The 19203-nt window shown below is 34.7% G+C and overlaps 1 non-coding gene across 1 annotated transcript; it reads left to right on the top strand.

Moving 5' to 3' along the window:
- Positions 1-394: 394 nt before the first annotated feature.
- LOC121485984 lies at positions 395-496 on the top strand. The gene has a single exon (XR_005986473.1). It is a non-coding gene; the product is annotated as a U6 spliceosomal RNA (small nuclear RNA).
- Positions 497-19203: the final 18707 nt, after the last annotated feature.

Genomic DNA, 19203 nt, shown 5'->3' on the forward strand with positions numbered 1-19203 from the left:
TTGGGAATCACAAGGCTAGAACATAACATTAATAAGTGAACAACAAAATCTTGTGGAGAGATTAGAAATGCATCTTTTTGGGAACTGAAAGTCTCAGTTTTGCACTTCTAAGAATTAGCGCCTTTAATCAACAGTGGCAAATAGAGACATTAGGTAAATTGTCAAGCTGAATCTCCAATCATTTTAGGACTGCCCAAGAAATTGCTAATATTGCCAATTTAATCTTTTAAGATTTGTTAAGTTTTTGCAAATTTCTCCTCCGCAGTTAATTTAGATAAGACAAGTATATACACACACAATCGATTCTCATTATTTGTGGATTCCAAATTGTATATTTGCCTACTTGCTAGAATGTATTTATAACCATAAAGCCAATACTTGTGAGATTTTATATATGCTTGCTTCGGCAGCACATATACTAATTTTGAAATGATAGGGAGATTAGCATGCTCCTGCACAGGATGACACACAAATTCATGAAGCGTTCCATAAAGAGAAAATATTTGCAGGGTTTTCATGATCATTCATTTTTCTTCCCTCAACACAGAGAGGGAAGAAAAATTTGAATCACCTGATGCACATTTCCAGCTGAAGTCAAACGAGGCCACACTCTGCCTTTTTGTTTCAGTTCTCATATTGTCAACAAGTGTCTTTTTCATTAGCTATCAACTTTTTTTGAATTTTTGTACTTTTTGTTGATTTTGCTGTTTAAAATGATCCCCAAGGGTAGTGCTGAAGTGCCATCAAGTGATACTAAATACAAGAAAGCTGTGACGTGTCTTAAAGAGAAATACGTGTGTTAGACAACCTTCATTCAAAGGTGAGTTATAGTGTTGTTGGTCTTGAGTTTAATGTTAATTATTTGGCAATATATATTAAATAAGGTATCTTTAAACAGAAATACAGGGGCAACCCGGGTGGCTTAGCGGTTTAGCGCTGCCTTCCGCCCAGGGTGTGATCCCGGAGACCCGGGATCGAGTCCCACATCAGGCTCCCTGCATGGAGCCTGCTTCTCCCTCTGCCTGTGTCTCTGCCTCTTTCTCTCTCTCTGTGTCTCATGAATAAATAAATAAAAACTTTAAAAATAAAGAGGAATACACATAAAACAGGGCTTTGTATTGATCTGTTGACAAGATTGTTGTGACAAGAGGTTTGCAGAAACCTAACTCTGTATTTCCCCGGGAGCAATGATTCAGTTTGCTAACTCAGTGCTTGCAACAACTCGATAGAATGGAACTAATGAGAATGAGAATCATCTGTTTGTATTTATGCATATACATATAGTTTGCTTTAAACATACATATATACATATAAGCATATATATGTATATGCACACACACAGATATACAGACTGACTAATCAATTGACTAATACTTACCATGAAGAGTAATCTTAGTCTTCCAGTCCCTGAATCAGTTTGCATGCTATATGCTATAAATTGCATTTATACATTTTTGAGACAATAGAACCTCTCTGAAATTAGAGTTTCCCCCCAAAATCTGGCCCTCACGACCACTGTTCATGATCAGTTCTGACTATAGGAGCAGTTAGCAGTTACCAGAGAAATCTATTTGCTTCAGCTTCAGCATTCTGGCTAAGGAATATTTTTCAGGGCCTGAGCAAAGGGAATTAGAAAAAGAAGAGGAATGACAACTAAGAAAAGAATTAATTAATTAATTAATTAATTAAAACCTCTGAGTACTATTAAATCCCCCTGACCCCAAATCAGGATATTTTTACATCCTTCTCATTATTTTTAGTATTTGTTACTGCCCTTATGGGCCTCAGCTTTCCATCTGCCAGATGAATTTAATTGAATTCCTTGGGCTAAAAAGCAAAAATCAAGAAAGATTTCAAAGAGAGAGAGAGATAGATATATGCTCTTGAGTCATATGAAAAGGAGACCAAGAAAGAACAAAAACTAAAATTCAGTCAAGAAATATGTAGCTCAGACTTTGGCCAAAACAAGAAAAGTCAGGCAATTTTAAAAGCTGTAGGTATGTGGTTTCACTTCTATTCAGAGGAGGATGGTAACCAGATTTGGATTTTCATTCAAACTGATCTTTACTTTTTCAGTGCCATCTTCCAGAAACAGCTACCTCTTTGTGAATAGATGTGTAAGTAATGACACAAAATGATAAATCCTAGAAGCATGGAGTTCAATATGGAAATCACATGCATATTTTTCAGGGTGGTCTCTAATTCTTTAAGTAATCAAAATTGAGTCCTCTTCTAGGGCTATACTAAGGATATTAGGTGAGTTTTTAAGTGTAAACAATGACTGACAAAACAATGTTTTAAATTTATCCCCTGCCTCCTTAGAGAATGAGAAAAAAAACATCTATTTTCTTTAAGTCTTTATCTGGGGATATTATTTTAATGTCAACTGCCAAAAGCATTGCCAAAATTGCAATCCTGCAGTACGACCATTCTTCACTACATTAAATGACAAGAACAAAAGTGCACTCTGTGCGTACATACTACTGGTCCCATGACAAGCTCTTCATGATAACAGGGGTGTCCCTGCCTTTCCAGACATAAGAGGAGCCATGACAAATGATGTGCACCAAGAGACTGACAGCTCATTTTCTCCTGCACTTGCCTGCTGCATTATACTAAGTGAGGAGAGGTGTAGCAAGCTGAAAAACACACAATCCCTCCACTCTCCATAACATGTTCTCTGACATTCCTCTTATTCCTTATTTTGTAGCAACCAACCTTATACAATATTTGAGGCTCTTTTAAAGTTAATGATCTTAGGCTCTGGAAATATGAAAGGTTATTATACAGAAAATGATAGCCAGCTGTTTCTCATCTTACCTGAAGAGAGATCTTGAGCTGCTGCCATTCATTCCAGAAAAATTGAGCAAATGCTTTTTAATCATAAAGATGATGATGATTGTGATGATGATGATGATCAAACAGCATCAGGTGCAGAGAACCTGGATTGCAGTCTGCAGAACCTCACTCTGATAAAAGGAATGTCCTGACATTGGAAATTAGGAATTTAGTTGCTGATTCAAATTTACTCTGCATTTAACAAGAATTTGCTTACCTTCCATTGTGAGACCAGTGCTGTGATTGAACCCAAGGAATGTATAAAATTAGAAGTCAATAACCTGTCTCTGTCAAGGTGATTTACAGCTTAGTTTAAAACAAGGACTTTCTTATGTGAAATTATTAAGCAGTGTTTAAAGATAACATGTAATTACTGTGCTAACTATTTTTTAGTTCAGGAAGTTTGACTACTCAAGGGAGTCTTCACGAAGGAAGTAAGGTTTCAGCAAGACCGTGAGGAATAGATCAGATTAGGAAGTAACTGAAAGATACGTACTGTTCTATAAATATTTATACTGTATACCTAACAATGTTCTGGCCTACCTGGAACCATAGAATGATATAGTTAAAAGGCATGTTTGAAATTATAAAATAAGCTTTTATTACACAAATAAGGAAGTGTTATCTAATCCTTATGCTCTGTGGGTGGGCAATTATAGCAAATTAGTGGTGGAGCTAGGAACAGAAAATTTCTACTTTAGTTCAATACTCATATATGAAAGACATTTCATTTCTCCTGCCCTAATTGTCCAGTAAGGTAACCAGGACCTACATTAGAAATGGCCTGAAAATAACTAGAAAGTATCATGGAAAATCATAATCATAAAATAAGGAGAAAAAAAATCCCTACATCACCTTGAAGACAAAACAAGTATCATTTGCATGTTAAGAAATTAATCTCCATATGAAACAGATTCTTTTTAAAGATTTTTTTTCTTGTAAAAAACAATGCTATCATTTGTTAAACATTTCCTTATGGATTAATCTTTTAAAATCTTTTTTTTTTTAATTTATTGTCTTTAGTAAAATGTCTACAACTAATTATTATAGTGTTGTCGAGTTTATACATTAGCCAGAGTTGTTAAATTCCAGGTTATTTTATTCTAACTTTCCAGACATCAATAAATCTTAGTTTATACTTTAGAATAGATTTTGTTTTTCTTCCCGGTAATGACAGCAAGGAAGTCAGATATGCATAAGGCATATTGAGAGGCAGCATACATAGGAGAGAAAGTGCAGTCACTGAGTCAGACAGATTTGGCATCAACTCTACTCTTCGAACCTGAGTCCCTCTTCCTCCATATGAGAAGAATATAATACCTAACTCACAATATAATTGTAACAATTAAAGTAGATAATGCATGCAAAATGATTAACGATGTCTGGCACATAGTATATCCTCAATAAATTATAGGTAAATGTTAGTTACTAAGTAGCTTGAAAGTGGAGATGAGTTATATTTATGTTTGGCTACTAAATTGGTATCAAAGTTGCTGACCAGATAATTAAAGTCACATTTATGACAAAAGATTATCAATTGTGCATGAAGTTGTAAATGCATCTAATTGAGCATGCAATTGTCAGGAAAAGAAAGATGAGTAGGAGACTACCAGACTGTTCTAGCTTGAACATCTGTTAATCACACATAAAGAACTTAAGGAGACTTTAGCAGCTTTTTTTTTTTTTTTTTGGAAACTAATTGATTCTCACCAATAAAAACCTTAGAACACATAAATATATAAAATAAACAACAAAATCACCTTTAATAATGCCATTTGAAGTCAATAAGTTTGATGGATTTTTAGACTTGCATAGATAAATAAAATGTTATTATATATATAATTTTGTGCATATACAACTAATAAAAGTTACAGTGTAAAGTAAGCAGGGTCCGACCACATGAACTTTTTATATTCCACTTTTTCACATATTATGTAATATTCTAAAGTGTTATTTATTATTTATTACATAATATTCCACTGAATGATTATTATATTGCCATTTTCAGACATCATTTTTAATGATTATCTGTAAATAGTGCTAAAATGAACATCCTTGGAAAGAAATCTTTGCCTCTGTGATAATTTCCTTAGGATAAATGCTTAGAAATGACTTTACTATATTAAAGAAAACTATTTATGGCTCTATATGCTATACAGGTAAACTTCCCTCTATAAAGTTTAGGCCAGTCTATACTATCATTACTGTGATAAGTGTTCAACTCCGAATTCACTGTCCTTATCACTGGTCATCATCATTCATCATAGCTGTAATGACTAATTATCAGCACTAATGTGGCAGGTCCTGTTCTACTTTACTGATGCTGAATTGTTTAATCTTTTCAATATTTCTATAAGTCGTATTATAATTATCCCCATTTCACAGATTAAAAACTGTGGCATAAACAGATTAAGTTAAACGCCGGGAGCTACTCAAGTAAAAAAAGTAGGGACTCCAATTTAGGCAATGTGTTTTCAAAGATCATGCTTTTAACTATACTGCAGTATTATTTTCTCACAGAGGTCATCCATATTATTTTTTTAATATTTTTGCATTTTGAAAGAAAAAAATCCACTGTTTTGTTTTCTATAATTTTATTTGTAAAGTTAATATTCTCAATATGTTTATTTGTTTTTTACACTTAATTTTTTTAGTGTCAATTTTCTATTCATGTTTATCACGTTATAGAATACTTTTCCCTGGAGGCAAGATTTTTAAATAGGATTCTAATTGACTCTCTCTTTGGAGTAATAATAAATATGGATTTTCAAGATGGTGACACGATTTATTCATTTTCATGAATTTGGAGAAATTTTGCTAATTGCATTCTCTAGTGAGCTTTGGACTCCCTGCCTGCCAATATATATTGCATTTTACAGGTCCTTTTAGATGTTCTCTTTGGTTTGTAATTGATGGATTTCCTGAAAGCAAAAAGTCACAGGAGATTTAGTGAGTGTGAAATGGTAAATATTGAAAGCATTTTAAATATTGATATGAAAATAGATCTCCTAGCTGGATATCTTTTTGTTCTGCTGTTTCTGGAATGAATACATTAGTTTAAAAATTTTAAACATAACAGATGTGAAAGTGCTAGTGTTTGGATTGGTAATAGACTGTTCCCTGCCAGATTTGCTGGTAGCATTTCTATATTCTGGAAATATGAGAGACATTTACAGCCATAGTGATATTTCCAAGCACTTTAATAAATCTAGTATACTCACATGATTATTTGCAATTGCAGAAATACTCCTGGCCTAGAAGAAATTGCTGTACTTAATGGGGTTTGAGGATTAATTGTTGTATTTAAGGGCTACAAAAAAAGAGTATGGGCATGAGGTAAGATGCAATAAAAGAGAAAGGAAGTCATGAGCCAAGTGTCTTTTGCAATAAAAAAATGGAAAATGAGAAATTAGAATAATTTGATAAGGCCAAAAGGAGTGACATTACTCCTTGGAAAACTGAGATGCCTTCCCCCAACCAGAAGTATGGGAGTCAACAAAGTGCTGAAGTTTGGTTTGGGGCTGGGTATGCAAGAAAGTTCTGCCAGTAATGAAAAGAAATCTCTCCCCATTTTGTCTTCATTCAAAACCCATATTTAAAATATCATCATAATAATGTATTTGTCAGCGTCCTTACAAGAGATAGATGGTCTAATGAAATGAGGTCATTGAAGAGTATTAAATAAAGGGTTATTTTTTTTCCACAAGGGAATGAGTATAGGTTAAGGGAATGAACAGGGGTTGGTGATGCACCCAAGGTCTGTTACACTTCTAACATAATGGAGCTATTACCACTTCTAACATGAAGAGATTGAGTTGTAGGGGAGGGAGGGTATTACGGGAATTGGAGAGAGCCACTGCTATTGGCAAGGAAGCAGTCTTTGGTGAACTGATTTATCTCAAAAACACTAATTTGAATGGATATAGGCATCCCTGTGATTATTGCAGCATTATTTACGAAAACCAAATTAGGGAAGTGACCCAAGTGTCCATCAATAGATGAATGTATAGAGAAGATGTGGTGTATATATGGAATGGAATATTAGCAGCCATAAAAGGGAATGAAATCCTGCCATTTGCAGCAACATGACTAGAGCTGGAGAGCATAATGCTAAGTGAAATAAAACAGTCAAAGAAAGACAAATGCCATATAATTTCACTCACATGTGGAATTTAAGAAATAAAACAAATGAACAAAAAAAAATGAGAGAGACAAACCAAGAAACAGACTTCTAACTAAAAAGAACAAACCAGTGGTTGCCAGAGCAGAGATGGGTGGGGGATAGGTAAAATGGGTGAGAGAGATTAAGAGTACACTTATGATTGTTGAATCTGTACACTGTACACGTGAAACTAATATATCACTGCATGTTAACAACACTGGAATTAAAAACTTAAAAAATTAACAAAAATCTCCATTCTGACAGACACAGAATAACTCAGCTGGGTTGCTATAGATGCAATAAAATATGTAAACACTTGTGAAGGGTAAGCCAAAATGATACCAAAAAAAGAGCATAGTTTATAGAATTTGCTGATTTCTGTAGTATAAGTTCTCACACATGCCCAATTTCAAGCTACCACCATGATGTCACTGAACTGAAACTGAGAAGCAATGTAGACAGTTGGCTCTTGTCCATACAAACTGGTTCCAGCATGTCAGAAGCCTCTGAGAAATAGACAATAGACACAGATGAGCCCACTTGGCAGGTACACCAATTCTTTCCATCAGCGGCTTACTATGGGTGGTTCCTTGAAGAAGGAAGCGTTCATATCCAGTGTTCACTTCACCCAGTGATAGCCACTTATCCCTCTGAATTACAAAACAAGCAAAAATTATGACTTGAGATCTTGAATCCAGAGCAGCAATTTTTGGTTAGGGCTTTGCTGGGGCAATCTACAGTTTATTGCTACTTGCCTCTTTAGAATGAATCAACAAAAGCAATTCTCTAAGTAGGCCTGGCATCTTGTATGCACACACACACACACACACACACACACACACACACACGGCAGAAAGAAACACATAAAACCAACATCCATGGGTTCTTTGCCAATCCGCAGTCTGACCTGTTAGAAGTATATCAGTGGCTCCACTGCCCTCTGATTGAGAGTAGGATTTGAACAATGACAGAATGAGCAGGTTCTCAAAGGGTAAACTGTGACTTCAGATTATTCCCCTGACTCCATCTCAGAGGCTCCCTCAGGCTGATTGCATCCCTCCTCCAGAGGTCACAGGTTCTGTTAAGTGTCCCTCTCTACACAGCTGCTCTGCTCCAAGTTCTCTCTCTGTCTCTTTTTAAATTTAAATTAAACAAAAGCAGTGCACCCTTTTCTCCCAACTTCCACCCTCTGCTCTGGCAACTGCCACTCTGCGGCAACCACACTCTGTAGCTATGAGTATGTGTGTGTCTGTGTATATGTGTGTTGTATGTGTGTGTTGTTATATGTATAGAAAGAGGGATTCCATATATAAGAGAGATCACAGTATTTGTCTGTCTCTGTCTGATGCCATCAAGGTCCAACCATGTTGCTACAAATAGCAAGATTTTATACTTTTTATGGCTGAATAATATCCCATTGTGTATAAATGCCTCAATTTCTTTATTAATTCATCCACTGATAGATATCTTGGCTACTGTAAATACTGCCACAGTGAACACAGGGGTGCATATATCTTTTCAAATTAGTGTTTTTATTTTCCTGGATAAATACCCAAAAGGTAAGTGGGTCATATTGTAGTTGTATTTTTAATTTTTTGAGGAACCTCCATACTGTTTTCTACAGCGGCCGTACCAATTTACAACCCTGCTAATAGTACACAAGGGTACTCTTTCCTTCACATCCTTGCCAACACTTGGTATTCAGTCTTTTTGATATATCCATTCTAACAGGGATAAGATGATACATCATTGTGGTTCCAATTTGCATTTCCCTGGTGATTAATGATGTAGAGCATATTTTTATGTACCTGTTGGTCATCTGTATATCTTCCTCTGAAAAATCTACTCAGATCTTCTGCCAATTGAATTATTTGCTTTGTTTGCTATAAAATTGCAAGAGTTCTTTCTACATTTTGAATATTAGCTCCTTATCAGATAATTTGCAAATACTTTTTCCCACTCAACGTGTTGCCTTCTTATTTTGTTAAGTTTCCTTTGCTATACAAAAAGTTTAGTTTGTGTATTTTTGGTTTTGTTGCTTTAGCTTTTGGCTAAAGTTAAAATAATCATTGCCAAGACCTATGTGAAAGAAAATAAAATAATCATTGCCAAGACCTATGTGAAAGAACTTACTACCTACGTTCTTCTTCCAGTATTTTATGGTTTTGTTCAAGTTTTTAATCTATTTGGAGTTAATTTTTGTGTATTAATTTGTGTAAGATAGTGGTCCAGTTTCATTATGTTGCATGTGGCTGTCCAGTTTTCCCAATACATTTGTTGAACAGATTTTCCTTTCCCTGTTGTATATTCTTGGCTTCTTTGTCATAAATTAACTTACCATATATACATTCTCTATTTGTTTCTATTGATCTATGTGTCACAATAGTATTTTAATTACTATAGCTTTGTAGTATAGTTAAATTGGGGAGGATGATACTTCTAGCTTTGTTCTTCTTTCTCAAGAATGTTTTGGCTATTTGGGTCTTTTATGGTTCCAAGCTAATATTAGGATTGTTTGTTCTATTTCTGTGAAAAATGCCCCGGGAGTTTTGATAGGGACTGCATTGAATCTGTAGATTGCTTCGGGTAGTATGGACACTTTAATAATATTAATTCTTTTAATCCATGAGCAAAGAACATCTTTCCATTTATTTTTGTCTTTTTCAATTTCTTTCATTAATGTCTTATACCTCCTTAGTTAAATTTATTCCAAGGTATTCTATTTTTTTATGGTGCAATCATAAGTGTGACTGTTGTCTTAATTTCTCTTTGATAGTCCATAATTAGATTAGTATATAGAAATGCAATGGATTTTTGTGTATGATTTTATATCCTGCAACTTTACTGAATTCATTTATTAGGTCTAACAGTTTTTTGATACTCCATCAAAAAAAAAAAAAAAACCCAGTCCTCAGGGTTTTCTATATATAGTATCATGTCATCTGAAAATAAGGATGGATTTACTTCTTCCTTTTCAATTTTGATGCCCTTTATTTCTTTTTCTTGTCTGATTACTTCCAGTGCTATGTTAAATAAAAGTGGCAAGAGTGGGCATCTCTGTCTTATTTCTGATCTTACAGGAAAATTTTCAACTTTTTACCATTAGGTTAGTGTCACCATAGTGACATACATGGCCTTTACTTCATGGATGTACATTCCATCTATACCCACTTTATTAGAGTTTTTTTTAAATCAGAAATGGATATTACATTTTGTCAAATGCTTTTTCTATATCTATTAAGATGATCATATGATTCTTATCTTTCATTTTGTTAATGTGGTTTATTACACTGGCTGATTTATAAATGTTGAGCTATACTTTCATCCCTGGAATAAATCTCATTTGATCATGGTGTATGATCCTTTTAATGTATTGTTGAATTCAGTTTGCTAACATTTTGTTAAGGATTTTTACAACTGTGTTCCTCGGGGATATTGGCCTGTAATTTTCTTTCTTTGTGGTGTCCTTGTCTGATTCTGTTATCAGGGTAATGCTACCTTCATAAAATGAGTTTGAAAGAGTTCCGGCTTCTTCTGTTTTGTTCGTTTCTTTCTTTCTTTTTGAACAGTTTGAGAGGTTTAGTATTCATCTTTTTGGAATGTTTGGTAGAATTCACCAGTGAAGTCTGATCCTGAACTTTTGTTTTTTGGGAGGTTTTTGATTACTAATTAAATCTCTAAAAAGAATAAATTTTTAAAAATCTTCTTACTAGTAATAATCTGTTCAAATCTTCTCTTTTGAGGATACCTATGTGGCTCAGCGGTTTAGCACCTGCCTTGGGCTGGGGGCGTGATCCTGGAGTCCTGGGATCGAGTCCCAAGTCTGGGGATTGAGTCCTGCATTGGGCTCCCTGCATGAAGTCTGCTTCTCCCTCTGCCTGTGTCTCTGCCTGTCTTTCTCTGTGTCTCATGAATAAATAAATAAAATCTTAAAACAAACAAACGAAAAAACAAATCTCTTTCATCAGGATTCAGTCTTGGTAGATTTTATATTTAAAATGAATTTATCTATTTCTTCTATGTTATTCACTTTCTTAGCATATAATTATGCATAGTAGTCTCTTATGATCATGTTTCTGTGGTATCAGTTGTAATATCTCCTCTTTCATTTCCAATTTTATTTATTTGAGTCCTCTCTCTTTTTTTTTTCTTAGTGAGTCTAGCTAAAGATTTGTCAATTTTGTTTACCTTACAAAGAACCAACTCTTGGTTTTATTGATCTTTTCTAATGACTTTAAAACCTCCGTTTCATTTATTTCTGATCTAATCTTTGTTATTTCCTTTTTGCTACTAACTTTGAGCTTTGTTTTTCTAATTTCTTTAGGTGTAAAGTTAGGTTGCTTATTTGAGACTTCTTTTTTGTTGAAGTAGGTGTTTATCACTATGAACTTCACTCTTAGTACTGCTTGTGCTGCCTCCCATAAATTTTGGTTTATTCCATTTCTCTATTCCTTTGCCCCAAGGTATCATTTATATCTATTTGATTTCTTCTTTGACCCATTGATTGCTTAATAACACATTGTTTAATATCCACATATTTGTGGATTTTCCAGTTGTCTTCGTTTAATTAATTTCTAGTTTCATAACATTGTTGTCAGAAAATATGTTTGATATGATTTCACTACTCTTAAATTTATTAAGGCTTGTTTTGTGGCCTAACATATAATCTATCTTGGATAGTGTTCCATATGCACTTAAGAAAAGTGTATATTGTGTAACTTCTGGATGGAATGTTTTATAGATAATTTGTTAAGTCCATCTGATTTAATGTGTTACTTAAGATCAATGATCAATGTTTCCTTATTGATTTTCAGTCTGGGTGATTTATCTATTAATGTAGGTAGGGTATTAAAGTCCCCTAATATTATTATATTGCTATGTATTTCTCCCTTTAGGTATGTTAATATCTGCTTAGTATATTTAGGTGCTCCTATGTTTGGTGCATAAATATTTATAAATGTTGTATCTTCACATTGAATTCATTCCTTTATCATTATGTAACACCTTCCTTTGTCTCTCATTTCAATCTTTGTTTTAGTTTGTTTTGTCTAACATAATACTAGCTACTCCAGCTTTGTTTTGGTTTGGATTTGCACAAAATATCTTTTTTCATCTCTTTACTTTCAGTCTCTGTATGTCCTTACATCTAAAGTGAGTCCCTTGTCCACATCATATACATGGGGCTTGGGGCTTGTTTGTTTTTTATTTGTTTTTTGTTTGTTTTTAATCTGTTCAGCCACTCTGTCTTTTGTTTTTTTTGTTGTTTTTTTTTTTTAATTTTTTTTTAAATTCCACTATCATTAACATATAGTGTTCTTTTTTTCTTTTTTTAATTTTTATTTATTTATGATAGTCACAGAGAGAGAGAGAGAGGCAGAGACACAGGCGGAGGGAGAAGCAGGCTCCATGCACCGGGAGCCCGATGTGGGATTCGATCCCGGGTCTCCAGGATCGCGCCCTGGGCCAAAGGCAGGCGCCAAACCGCTGCGCCACCCAGGGATCCCCCACTCTGTCTTTTGATTGGAGAATTTAGTCAATTTACACCTAAAATTATTGTTGGTAGATACTTAGTGCTATTTCGTTCATTGGTTTCTGGTTGTTTTTATAGTTCTCTGTTCCTTTCTTCTCTTACTCTCTTCTTTTCTGGTTTGATAAATTTCCTTAGTGCTATACTTATATTCCTTTATCTTTATCTTTTGTGTATTTACTACAGGATTTTGCCTTGTGATTAGTATGAGGCTTACATATATGTATAGCAGTCTATTTTAAGTTGACAAAAACTTAAATTTGATCGCATTGTAAAGCTCAATATTATTACTACTCCCTCGCCATATTTTGTTTTTGATGTCACATTTTATATCTTTTCATCCTGTGTATCCTTTAACTAATTGTTGTAATCATAGTTATTTTTACTGCTTTTGACTTTTAACCTTTATACTAGCTTTATAATCTGCTACCTTTATTATATATTTACATTTCCAGTGAGTTTTATTCTTTCAGTGTGTTCTTGTCACTAATTAGCACCCATTCTTTTCAGCTTAAAGACATTCCTTTAACATTTATTATAAGGTCAATTGAAAAAAAAAATAAGGTCAATTGAGTGGTGATGGACCTCTTTAGCTTTTGCTTGTGTAGCATATTCTGATAATAAATCCCTTCACTGTCTTCTTCAGGCTAAAATTAGTGAGTACTCTCCACTATTATTTATTTTCACTTTTGTTTTATTTTGTTTTTATTCACCATGCTCTACGTTCTGATTTAAAAAAAATAACGAGGTATTTTTCCCTTCCAGGATCCTGGCTGCTACTTGTAGTGTGGTAAAGACATAACTTATTATGTTTGTAGTAAATAATAGTATATACAGTAGGTACCAATAGCACAAGAAAGACAATCTTTCTTATAGACTCCTTGGTACTGAATACATCTTTTGTCATCTTAATTCAGTTTATTCCCAATGATAAGCTGGCAAATGTTCAACAACCAGCATTTAAGTGAGGAAAAAAACTGTCTTCCTTGTTTAAATACCCTCCGTTTTTTTTTTTTTTTTCAAGTCTGTGATGGATTATCTGAGGATAAATGAATCAAAGCTTCATCTACCATAATTCTCCATTACTTCCTCTCTTACATTAACTCTCTACTGCCTCTGACTATATTCTTTTGGCCACTGGGATGTCAGAGATAATAACTCTCCTTTGAGCACCAAAGATAAACATTTTATAAATTAAAAGTGTGTAAACATAACAATTAACCATAAAACTTGGCAGGTAATTTGGCATTTGCAGAAGATTACAACTAAAAGATCTTGCACACGCAGGCATATGCATGGGGAAATTTTAGCTATAGCCTATAATAGTTCCTTTATGAAACAAATCTTAGAGGAGAAGAGGAAACCCCAAAGCAACTTCTCCCCTTTTGCTGAACACGAGCTTGGCATCCTCCTGAAAGAAAAGAAATGAGAAATGTTTGCCCTCTGGTTCATTTCACAAAGGACATGGAAGCATTAAGTCTGGTTTTTAAAGTCTAATTTGAGACTCTTCCCTCTTCTCTCCCCCATATAATGTGCTCTACAGTCCTGGAGGCTGCACTACAGCGTAGGATCTCTAGGGGATTATAGAGTCAGGGTCACAAAATGCCTAGGAGCTATTCATTATACCCTTATGAGTAAGAAAATAGTAGGCCATTCAGTTCACAATGGAGACAATAAGCTGGAATGTTATGAGGAAAAGATGTTTATTATTCTCATAATCCTTTCATAATAGTAATATAACTGAACTCATCCTAGAAAAATTTATTTCATTTACAGGTTAAAATTTCTCTGGTTGCATCAGTTTTGAAAATCCTTGTGGTTAAAAATAGTAATAGCAAATACTCTGATCCACACCTTCATTTTACTTTTTCTGGTGGGTTCCATGTGGTTCAAGTGGTCAGGATTCTATGAAGACAAACCATTGTTTTGGGGAAAAGATCAGGTCTAATATCAATTTGATCCAAAATACTAAACAATGATGGAGAAAAAATAAGACAGCTCCTATTCTCTACTGAGTAGAGATGTAATGAAACAAACTGCAGCCTGGTAAGATCAGTACACCAGTGGATTCACACGAACAAACACGTAATACAGAGAAAGGAAAAGAGAAAGCTTTTTGGAAGAAGGGGCATTTGAGCTGGGTTTTCAGAGAAAGAAAAGAAGTTCTTCAGTAAAGAAAGGAAGAGAGCTCCAAATGTATAGAAACATATTTATAAAGGAGAGAAGCTATGAAATAACACGATGTATGTGATGAGTTAATAGCAGTTTGGAATTGTGAGCCTGTGAATATGAGGTAACGAGGCTAGATGTAAAGGGAATAAATAGATGAAGACTTTGTGTCTTGTGGATCAGTACTTAGAACTGTAATTCATAACCTCCAGGAGGGACACAGGATGATCTATTGAGCATTTAACTTCAAGTCCTATTTTTTAAAGTCTATTACAAGAAGGTCATAGGTTAGGTGTCACCTGAAATATATGAGGTGATCCTGAAGGAAGAGAGAGATCCTCAACATAAAGGTAGAGGGAGAGAAATAATTGGACTCTTAATCATTCTTTTATATTAAGCAATTCATGTAACATACAGTTGCCTACTTAAGTAGATTTACTGCACAAATCCCTTATTTTTAATTTTTTTAAGATTTTATTTATTTATTTGACAGAGAGAGAGCACAAGTAGGGAGAGAGAGAAGCAGGTTCCCCACCAAGCAGTGAGCCTGAAGTGGGGCTCAATCCCAAGACCCTGGATCATGACCTATGCTTAGCAGCCACCCAGGTGCCCAAAATATCTAATTTTAATTAAATTCTCCAAATAAAAGTTAGTACACTCGTGCATGCACTAGTATAAAACAATAAAAGGAGGGAACTGACACATGTTCTTTCTTTCTTTCTTTTTTTTTTTTTTTTGAGGCTTTATTTATTTATTTTAGAGAGAAAGAGAGTGCAACTGGAGGAGGGGCAGTGGGAGAAACATAGAGAGAGGGAGAGGGAGAAAATCTCAAGGAGAGTCCCCACTGAATGCAGAATCCTATGCAGGGCTGTTCCCAGGACCTTGAGATCATGACCCCAGTTGAAATCAAGAGTTGGATGCTTACCCCTCTGAGCCACCCAGGTGCCACACACATTTTCTAAGTCTAGGAAGACTGTCATGCACATATCAAACTTTTAAAAATGTTCTAATCAGGGATCCCTGGGTGGCGCAGCGGTTTGGCGCCTGCCTTTGGCCCAGGGCGCGATCCTGGAGACCCGGGATCGAATCCCACGTCAGGCTCCCGGTGCATGGAGCCTGCTTCTCCCTCTGCCTGTGTCTCTGCCTCTCTCTCTCTCTCTCTCTCTCTGTGACTATCATAAATAAATAAAAATTAAAAAAAAAATAAATAAAAAATAAAAATGTTCTAATCAGATTACACAAAATTTCAGTCTAGAAACAAAAATTATTAATAAAACTGTTTGAAATATGATTAATATCCATTATAATAAAGAACCTTGCCTCAAATACAGATTTTTCCCCCAGTTGATTAGGTATTGGATACTATGAAGGCATCATGATAGGCAGGAAAACATTCACAAACTAAGCAGCCAGATCATGACACACTCCTCAATTATTTGTTCCGTAATGTTTCAGGTCATTATATATGCAGGCTCATCTGCAAAATTTCACTCGACTTTCATAATGAATAAGCCCTGCAGATTGTACTAATGCCAATGTCCCAGTTTTGATATATGATGTTATAATAGAGTTATATAAGATGTTACCTTTGAGAGAAGCTGAGTGAAAGTTACATGGGACCTCTAGACTATTTTTCAAAATTTCTATAATTTAGGAGCCTATAATTTATATTTAGTGAGTCTATAATTATTTCAAAGTTAAAAAAATTTTAAACTTCATGATAATTTTTTTATTTTTTTTATTGGAGTTCAATTTGCCAACATATAGCATAACACCCAGTGCTCATCCCACCAAGTGCCCCATTAGGACCCATCACCCAGTCACCCCAAACCCCTACCCACCCCTTGTTTGTTTCCCAGAGTTAGGTGTCTCTCATGTTTTGTCACCCTCACTGATATTTTCACTCATTTTTCTCTCCTTTCCCCTTTACTCCCTTTCACTATTTTTTATATTCCCCAAATGAATGAGACCATAAAATGTTTGTCCTTCTCTGATTGACTTATTTTACTCAGCATAATGCCCTCCAATTCCATCCATGTCGATATATAAATATTTAGAAGTTGATTTTAAGGTTTCCTGCTTAGCAGCAAAAAAAAAAAAAAAAATCAAAAAGGAAAAGCTGTGTACCATTGGGCAACCACATGTTCTTCCTGATATAGTAAAAATGGTTGAAATAATATTTTATGAAAAGCAATACGGAAATAAACTAAAATGTGTTCTCCTATTAGCAAAGATGTTCGGAAGACTCAGAATTATTGCTGAAAGTTTGACAAAAAAGGGTTGGAATAAATTATGCAGTGAGCAAGATTTACTACAGAGTTGCAAAAAAATGCAGATGTTTATAACACGTCTTAGCTTTGGCATCTGTTACATTCTGTTTTAATAATTAAATCTATGTAGAACTTTTTCAGGTAAAAGAAAACATAAACTAGGGGAAATAAATTCTTAGAAACATTTTTTCTTTAATAGCAATTAATAATAGTGTATTGTGGAAAACCTATTATAAGTAACCACCATTGGAATTGGAGTTGTTGCTTTGAATATATATATATTTTTTTCCCAAATGGCATATTACATGTGTATAATTCTAAGGCTATTTTTAAAAAATGAAAAAGAGCTTTAAAAACAGTAGAATCCTGTGAATCCATTTAATATGTTGACAAGCCTATCTGATATCCCTGATGTTGGCATGTCTTGATGTCAAAACGACCATTATCCTACATCCACCACTGTATAATGTATAGTCACCACAGAGCTTATAATAGTTATAAGCATACCAAATTCAAAAAGACTTGAGCCATAGCACTGAGGAAAATATTCACAATATGCAAATCAATTTGACTTTAGCAAAACAGATTTTTACATTAAATTAATGTCGTTAATTTGACTTTTATTGGTTTTGTAGTTCCTTTGTATTTAATGTGTAAATTTGTCTTTGTTGTATTCATGTATAACAGCCATAAGCAGATGGAGCTTATACCTAGCTTTATGTTTAGAAATACTTATGTAACTTCATAATAAAAAATAACCAGCTCATTTTCAAGATCCAGAACTACTTTTTTATTCTTTAAAAGTTAATGGGGCACCTGGTGGCTCAGTCAGTTGAGCAACTGCCTTTGGCTCAGTTCATGATCCCAGGACCCTGGGATCAAGCCCCACATCGGCTTCTTCATCTCCCTCTGCTGCTCCCCCGGCTCATGGGCTCTCTGCCTCTTTGGTTCTCTCTCTCAAATAAATAAATAAAATCTTTAAAGAAAAAAAAAGATGATATATATGACTCAAGTTTGAGAAACATAGCCTAGATCTCTATGATCTCTCTTACGCCCCAAGTAAGATTTCTTGGAACAAACCAATAGATAAACAACTTCTGTGGGAAGGTAAATGTAAGTAGAGGTGAGAGAGGAATGAGTCCCATTAAAAGCAGAAGCAGCCCTAAAAAGATGAAATGACGCTAAGGGAAAATTTTACTAACCACACACTCTAGTCTTATTCCAGTGCTGAAGACATGATGAGTGTTACTAACTCCTTCGACCATTAATTACGTGGATACTTGAACAGTACACAAAGACAGACAATACTGTGACTCTTCCATATAATCTGGCACAATTCCATCAGAGGTCTGCCATGTCTGAAAACTTCTCAGACAACTGTATTGTATTCCTAAAAAGTAAGACAATCTCATTTTGTGGCAGATGAAATGGCCACATCGCTGGAAACCAAGGCGGCCAGCATTTCTAACACCAACTGTGTAAAAATCACACTTCAAACAGTCTCTAAATAAAGACCATAATTATTTCAGAAGAATAACTGCAGTGAAGATTTGTTACAGCCTGAGATGAGGTCAGGATTAGGATATCCTGTAGCAGGGACTTCTTCCCTTATGTTCCCATTCTAAAAAAAGAGGGGTACACAAATATTATTATAAGGAGATATTTATACACATAAAGAGTATAATATCAACCACTACAAAATGCCTGGGAAATATTATATTTCTTATTATTTCCAAAAGCAAAAATCATATCAAATTAGCTAAGAGGCAGTAGAAGAATTTCTTTTGATTTGATTTGTTAGAGGTTTAACGTCTATTTTTGCTTCTTAGTGCTCTTTTTATGGAGTCTCTGTTTTTCTCACGCTCAATATGCTCCCAATTTTGTTTTGTTGTTCCCCCCCCCACCAAAAGCAGGTTTCAGGTTTTTTCCAAATGGCATTCAACATGCTTTCCCGGGTTCCTATCTGCCTTCCAATGACTGGCACCTGGGCAGCAGATGGTGCAAATGGCCTACTATATATTTCCTGGATTGATGAAGAGAACTGTCAGGAACCTGACTGCATTGGCCTGATGCCTCATGGCAGAAAAGGCTGCTCAAAAGTGACAGTGACTGGAAATAATTTTGATTAAAATGATCTGGAGCTTGTTGAGTTTCAAATGCTGTTTTTATCCCTCCTCTTTTTTACACTTACACAACCTTGGATTTTTGCCTTGAAAACATATTGTGAATAAATTGGA

The sequence above is a fragment of the Vulpes lagopus genome, chromosome 2, assembly GCF_018345385.1.
Source record: "Vulpes lagopus strain Blue_001 chromosome 2, ASM1834538v1, whole genome shotgun sequence".
Taxonomy (NCBI): Eukaryota; Metazoa; Chordata; class Mammalia; order Carnivora; family Canidae; genus Vulpes; species Vulpes lagopus.